Raw genomic sequence first — 7,500 nt, 5'->3', positions numbered from 1 at the left:
TGTCCTCTTCTAGTGATTTGCCCATCAGAAATAAGGTGTTAGCAAAAAGTCAATTTACGCTTTCCTTCTCAATTTTAATCATGTGGTAGGAAATAATAGCACAAGATCATCTGGTTTTGGACGAAATGGGTCATGATTTGTTCCAAATTAAGCATTGAACTGTTCTAAAGAGGAATCATGTCAACTGATGTTTGTATCAGCTAGGCGGACAAGCTGTTCAATTTGTTAACGCTTGATGAGTCGGCAAAGTGAACAAAAACGACACCTTAAAATATAACTGCACTATCAGTATTTCGAAATCATGAAGTGACAATTGCTTAAATTGTCCAGAGAAGAGAGAGGATCACTACAATCTTTCGACATTTTGTTCACATCAGTTGTACAACATGGGCGATATCCGAGCTGGATTGACACGAACGCGGCTTTCGGCCATTGCAATTAAGGTAGAAAATGTCGTTGTCGTTAAAACTTCAAATTTGGTTATTTTGCTTTGTTGTTTTGCAGATTACTGAAAAGAAATGTACTATAAAATGGCATGTTACACAAGCATCACGATTGTTTTCTCTCTTTTAACTAATAGTATCATGATCCAGTATTGCTTCGCAGGTGAAGCTTATTCCTTCACTATGCCGATTACGAATTTGTTAGGGTTAGGGCATCCTTTAATGCCTCTTTCGTTATCCAATTGATTTTCTTGATACCGACAGCCTGGAATTAGTGCTTCTTTTAGTATTCAAATGAGAGCACAGCCATAAAAACCAGAGAAAGAGAGCGATGGGTTACAGTTTTTTACAATTCAGTTGATCTTTTCTGTTGAAAACTAAAGGGCTTTAAAGTGGAAAAGAGATGAGGGCGGAAGATAGTGGGCTGGGTAGGAAATGACTTTAATGATTCGTTTTAGTTCAGCTTTTTCTGTGCCAGGTTATTTCAAAACACGGTCACTGATTTAACCTAAACATGTTTGACACGATGGTTGCATGTGGCTTATTATAGGCCCTTAGCGGGAATTGATTTATGTGGCCCTTAACGCCTTTTAATAATATAGATTTCAAATAACGGATCATAGAGTTTTCTAACTCCATTTAATTTAGTTAAAAAGCATTTATACTGTAGTCTTTGAAATATCATACTATCATGGGAAGCCGAAGCCCCTCTTCCTAATTCCTCAGTGCCAATGATTTTTCCTTTTTCCTTTTTTCCTTTAGTTATCTCAGCTACCGAGAAGTAGAACTCTTAATAATATTGATTATGCATATTGGACCCAGGGCTTTGGAAGCTGCCTTTTCTAATTTAAATGCTTATATCATGTCTCGTGAAATCTCACATTATCGTCGTAAAATGATCTTCGAAGCCTTTCTTCCTGATTCAATAGCAAATAAAAAACTGTAAATGATTTTTTTTTGGCATTTTCAAGCACCGATGAGATTGAGATACTGTATTTAACCTCTGAGCCCCAAGTACTGCGAAAGAAGGCTCTTCTCAAGTATGAGGGTCTCCAAAGGGTTTTGGGTTACAAGGGAACGTGGCTAATTATAATTGGGGAAAAAAGGAACAAAGACAAAATGTCTCAGGGAACAAGGGAACATGAACAATTTTAGGGATCAAAAAGCTGAAAACAAGTTTGGAAGTAGTTTCGGGAAAAAGGGAACAGAAGCAAATTTTTTAAGGGAACAAGGACCCCCACGGGAGTCCCTTCAACATGTCAATATTTCACTACCCAAGAAAGTCGTGAGTAGAGTTCCATTTTGTTTGCTTTTAAAGGCATTTTAGTAAGAGCATTTCTGCAACTTTAAATGACTAAAACTTCCGTTTTGTTTTTGTCAATAAGTGCAGTTGTTTGATTGAATAGAATCTTATGAATAATTCAAATAAAAGGTACTCTTTAAAAAAAAAAAAAAAAAAAGGAAAAATCCCAGGCTTTAATAAGAACGGATAACTGTTCTATCTAAAACAATATTCAAGCAACCTTAAGATTTCAAAACAGTACTTGTTAAATAAATGACTCTATTTTAGAAATTGTGCTGCAACCCACTGGAGATGAACACCCGTGGTCACTTGTGAACCATCTTTCCTTTCAAAATTCGCCTGTACTTCTTTGTTCGCTAAGACATTTTGCTTTTTTTCTAGTCTCAGTACAAATAATCGGGCACCTTTTTGTTCTTCAAATTCAATAACTTTACCAGCGACTCACGCAATTAATTTTTGTTCATCATTCAAGTTCCTTGACCCCAGTGAAAAAAAGCGAAGATTTAACTATCTATATCTTTGAAGCTTGTGGCATTTTAAACCAAAGAGGAAGGCAAATCCTTCAGGACAAAAAAAATTAGTAGTCATTCCGGGTTAAAAAAAAGTCTTGAGATCTTCCTTTTGGCAAAAGGTTCCGTTCATCAAAAAAATGGCATATGTACACTTAGGCGCCAGTGTGATCTATTGAAAATGCTTTAAAATTAATCGTAAGTGGCTTTGTCTACATACGATGCTCTCACCGTCAAAAGGCAACATTTTTCCGCGTCTCTTTTTAAAATAAAGTTAATTTTTACACGACCTTTTGGTATTTCGCAATAAATGACCCATAATGGAATAACCTTAGAGATGATAACGAATTTTATGCAACTGACAAAAATCCCATCTAAAACGTATAAAAAAAAACATTATTTTTGAGTTGAAGGATGATTATGGATGTTTCCCGAATCTGACAGAAAGACAATTTTGATTGGATTGCTTGTTTCCGCGATTTTTAATTAGCAGGAAATGTAGGAATATAAATTTAGGTAGCCTTCACAAAAAAATATCTTTCACGAGCAATGCAATATACAATCACGATAAAAGAAAACAGTACCTGCGTCTTGAAGATTGCCAGTGCTGCCTCGAATCATTGGAAAAATTACCAAACGTGATTTATTTCAGAAAAGGTCGTTTGCATGCAAACGCTTTGGTTGCATCACTGATAAGATTTGGCCACACCTCCGCGGGCGTTTTAAAGATGTGTATTGTTTGACGTCAAATATATAAACACAAGGAGGAGGTACTTAACGAAATATGCTGGTTATCCACGAATGAAGGCTCAAAGCATTGCAATCTAAACTTAGTGGCACTTTGAGATATGAATAGAAAGTTGGAACATGGCTCTTGGTTGGGATTTGTTTTAAGGCGTTACTCCGTTTTAAAACACTTAGGCATTCGCAGCAGGAAATGCAGCAATTAATTTGTTTTCTTGATAACCGAAAGCGTGTTTTGCAATAGTGATAGCTTTTTATCTGTTAATGGAACTTAGCCCTCAGGATGGACAGGGCCAACGGATAAAAGACAGCAGTAGTTCTAAGATCTGACAATTAAAATCTGAAGCAGCCGGCAAGCTTTACATTCAGATCATGGATCACAAAAGTACGCTCGCGGTTTTTATCGTCGCCATACTTGTTGTAGAGTGTTATAGCATCATTAACGCTAACGGTCAAAACCAGTTTAATCAAGGCTCCCGAGGGAAGAAGGGAAACATTCAGGTATGATCACTTGAATATCCACCAGTATGAGAGCGAAATTTTAAAGTTTGTCCCCGAAGCCTTATAGACCCTTATACACGTGTAACACCAAAGAGACTTTTCGTGATTTCAAGATTTTATCTGATGTATCTTTCTAAGAGGCATGAATAGGCACTTGCGATTGATTTTGTGGCTCTATCTTTTGAGTCTGTGGGTGAAATCCAAAAGTGTGACCATTCAAATGAAACCTACTGAGCAGTACTTTCATGTGGTGCTGTTTATTATGCTGTACAAGGTGGGTCTATCTTTTGAGTCTGTGGGTGAAATCCTAAAGTGTGACCATTCAAATGAAAGCTACGGAGCAGTACTTTCATGTGGTGCTGTTTATTATGCTGTACAAGGTGGTTCTATCTTTTGAGTCTGTGGGTGAAATCCTTAAGTGTGACCATTCAAATGAAAGCTACTGAGCAGTACTTTCCTGTGGTGCTGTTTATTATGTTGTACAAGGTGGTTCTATCTTTTGAGTCTGTGGGTGAAATCCTTAAGTGTGACCATTTAAATGAAAGCTACTGAGCAGAGCTTTCCTGTGGTGCTGTTTATTGTGCTGTGCAAAATGGATTCAACGTTCGATTCTGTGGATGAAATCAAGTAACAGTTGTTGAGCAGTACTTTACTTGATTATGTTAAATATCTCACACTTTAATTTTGTGCGTAAAAGCCATATAAGCACCGTTCCAAATGGTTGATTGAGGCCGTACTCTTTTAAGACTTTAAAAGAAAAAGAAACAGGGAATAGAAAAATTTCAGGAAATTTCCTGCTGAGGACACGTGACCCAGCCCTCCATTAAACAGAGGAATAACAGAAAGACAACGCGGATTTTAATTGATTGTTACTAGTAATAGTTTTCACTGCATCTGCCTCGACCTAAGATAGTATGAAAGGCAGTTGAGATACACTAGACATGTCGCCCCTGTTTCCGATTTGCGTCGACAAATCGTCGCCCCTGTTTCTGATTTGTGTCGGGACAAAATCAATTTCTGAGCCAGGCAACTCGATTTTCATTAGATCTGCTTCAAAGTTTGATTTTTCAATCGCTAATTTTGGTTCTCCTTGCGAGTTTCTACTTCGTGACTCCTAAAATACCTCGGTCGTGTAGAACAATACCAATACCACTTGCGCGCCCACCATACCGATATCAGGCTTGCGCGCCCGGAAATGGAGATTGATTCTCCCTGCAAATCTACCAATTGATACATTTACCCTTTTTATAAATAACCACGCGTAAATTTTTCAGACTAAAAAAATTGCAGGAGTCTGTAGGGCGAGTCCACTCTGTATTGGACAAGTCCATTTAGTAGTGTAGTTTCTTCTAAAAATTGTTCTGAAAGCTCTTATTTACACCAAATTACACGAGAAATCATGTAAAAACCCAAAAAAAAAGAAGACAGAAAATAAAATAGGTACGCAATGTGTACATGTGGGTAGTGCACTTGGTACACCCTGCTCTTGTTGAGTTTGATACAGGTGCTATATTTGCCTAGAAGTGTCAACCGGGCTGGATTTTTAGAAGATAATAACGTTTGAGTGCATTATACGCAAGTAGTTGATAAAAATTGATATTGCTATTGTTAAAAATAGGCATTCGAAGGATGCATGGGTGGGTTATATAAACTGAAAGAATATTTTGAACAACTGTAGCAACATGGAATACCTGTAAGGATAAGAATTGAAATTGCAAATCATGGTTTACTTCATGCGGTTAAAATTGCAAGCATGGTTTCGGTTGATTGGGCTTTTGGTTTATGTTTATTTTTGGTGGGAAAATGAAAAGAATTGTGCCAATTTCAAGGTACATCGAGGGGTAAAAAGTGAAATGAGCTCAATATTATAGATAATGTGGAAAAAATGCAGTGCTCAACAAGATTTTTTTCCTTTCTTACTGTCTTTATGTATTATACATAACATAAACGGTGAATCATAGTGTTATGGTTGTTGCTGGGAACAGGAGCTCCCGCTGGGAATTGTTACTGACAATTTGAATAAATATAGTGGTTTGGAGAGAGGGATGTGTCACACAGAATTGACTATTGTAGGGTAATGTGAAGTGCTGTTTTCTTCCCATGTAAACCATACGAGCGTTAGCCCTAATAATGGAATTGGGGCCACACAAGGACAGACAAAAACTCTGACCAGGGTGGGAATTGAACCCACGACCTTCAGGTTTGATCACCGCTGCTCTACCGACTGAGCTACAAGGTCAGACGGGAGCAGAACGTGGGAACTGAAGATATTAAAATCATGGCAATGACTATGTACAAGTATAAGGAAGGGTGTCACACAGTTAAGAGGAGTTCAAAGTGGCCACAGCTGAAAGTGTACATAAGACCGATTACGTAGGATTTCAAACAATTAGTAGGGTGTCATTTTATAGATATATCCTTTAATATGTCAAATATGACGTTTCAACTGGACAACAAGTTCTGTTTACGGGCACTTAAGAGCAAAATAATGACCGCAAAAGAGAAACCGTTTAGAGAAAAAAAAATACATTGTCTATTTTAGCTGAACAAGGAAATGGAAAATGTCACGCAAAATATCGTATCATTTTGTCATCATTGATTAAGTAACAAATTCTCATTGATTATTTCTCGCGAGGTAATTGATCAACTGTTCATTATTTATGTCCGAGATCCAGATAGTATTATTTCATGCTGGTATTATTTCAGAGAAAGGAATTCTCTCCAATTTTGAAGATCATTTGTTTGCAGATTCAATCTGTCATTTGCCTCCAGCAACGGAAAGCCTCGGTTTCACCCAGTTATTTTCCGGTTGATTTAAGCGACTGTTAAATGACATGAGGATTTGAAAAGGCTTTTCAGTTTTGCTTTCCCTCTCACCTTTAACACAAAAGCGGCTTCCGCTTCTCTATTTTTCATACAGATATAATTTTTTAAAGCTAGAAAGAGCAAGGCTTATATAACAGTGAACGAATTTATTATATAAAGCCAATAACTGCAAGCCACTGCCTTTCCTCATTTAAACCCTGACGAAGACGACAGAGCATTTCGAAGTATTAGCTTTATATAATGTATTTCTTCACTTTATAATTAAATTAATAGGCTGATTTAGCAACAGAACGGGAACGTCAGTGGCGACGGCGCGCGCAGAAAAAACACCAATGAGAATTCAGAATAGAATAGACTTCCACTCTTTTCTTTTCTATTCTAAATTCTCATTGGTAGTTTTGCTGCGCGCGACGTCGCCACTGACGTTCCCGTTCTGTTGCTAAATCAGCCTAATATCAGCCTCGCGCCTTTTGATTTCTTGACAACAAAACTCAGCAATGATTTCATTTCATTTTAGCGACAACAACAAGGCAAGAGACGTCATCGTCAAGCTGAAAGGGAGTTCGGCATTCCAGACCCAGAAGACATAGAATATTTGGGAAGATCCACGTGGCGAAGATAATGATCAAGTCGAGAGGGTATAGACGAACCACAAAGAGACCAAAAATAATTTCAGTCCTAGATTTGATGTTAATTAATTGGTCTGCAGCAAAAACTACGAGACGTAATTTAATGTGTTATTTTATTGGTAAAATTTCTACCTAAAAGGACGCAATAAATAGAATCCCTGTTATATTATTCAAAAGAGTTGTTCTTCATTTGTACTTAGTATATCTTATCTTATTATATACTTAACAAAATATCCCGCTTCGGATTGGTCAATGACGAATGCATAAATCGGTTACAGAATGCAATACAGAAGTTGCTATGGAAACAAAGCGATGGAGTAATTTTGTTGAGTTTATAATAAACAAAAAATCGTATGGAAATGCTAGTGCATTTCGGGATTTATGGTCACTGGTGACGTTTTGAAAGTTCACAAATTGCACGAGCCGTATCCAGATACGTAGGCTAATGCAATTTTGAGGACTCAAAAAATCACTCGTGCTTATAATAAATCACGAAATGCATTCGCGTTCATACGATTTTCTATCCATATCCGTATCGCATCACA

The 7,500-nt window shown here is 37.2% G+C and overlaps 1 long non-coding RNA gene across 1 annotated transcript; it reads left to right on the top strand.

Annotated features, from left to right (window-relative positions):
• Nucleotides 1–2,817: 2,817 nt before the first annotated feature.
• Nucleotides 2,818–7,124, top strand: LOC137973535 (uncharacterized). The gene is made up of 2 exons (XR_011117271.1): nucleotides 2,818–3,500; nucleotides 6,844–7,124. It is a non-coding gene; the product is annotated as an uncharacterized lncRNA (long non-coding RNA).
• The last annotated feature ends 376 nt before the right edge of the window (nucleotides 7,125–7,500 follow it).

This window comes from Montipora foliosa, chromosome 10, assembly GCF_036669935.1.
Source record: "Montipora foliosa isolate CH-2021 chromosome 10, ASM3666993v2, whole genome shotgun sequence".
NCBI lineage: Eukaryota > Metazoa > Cnidaria > Anthozoa > Scleractinia > Acroporidae > Montipora > Montipora foliosa.
Note: the sequence above shows the minus strand (reverse complement) of the source record. Positions and strands in the feature narration are given on the sequence as shown.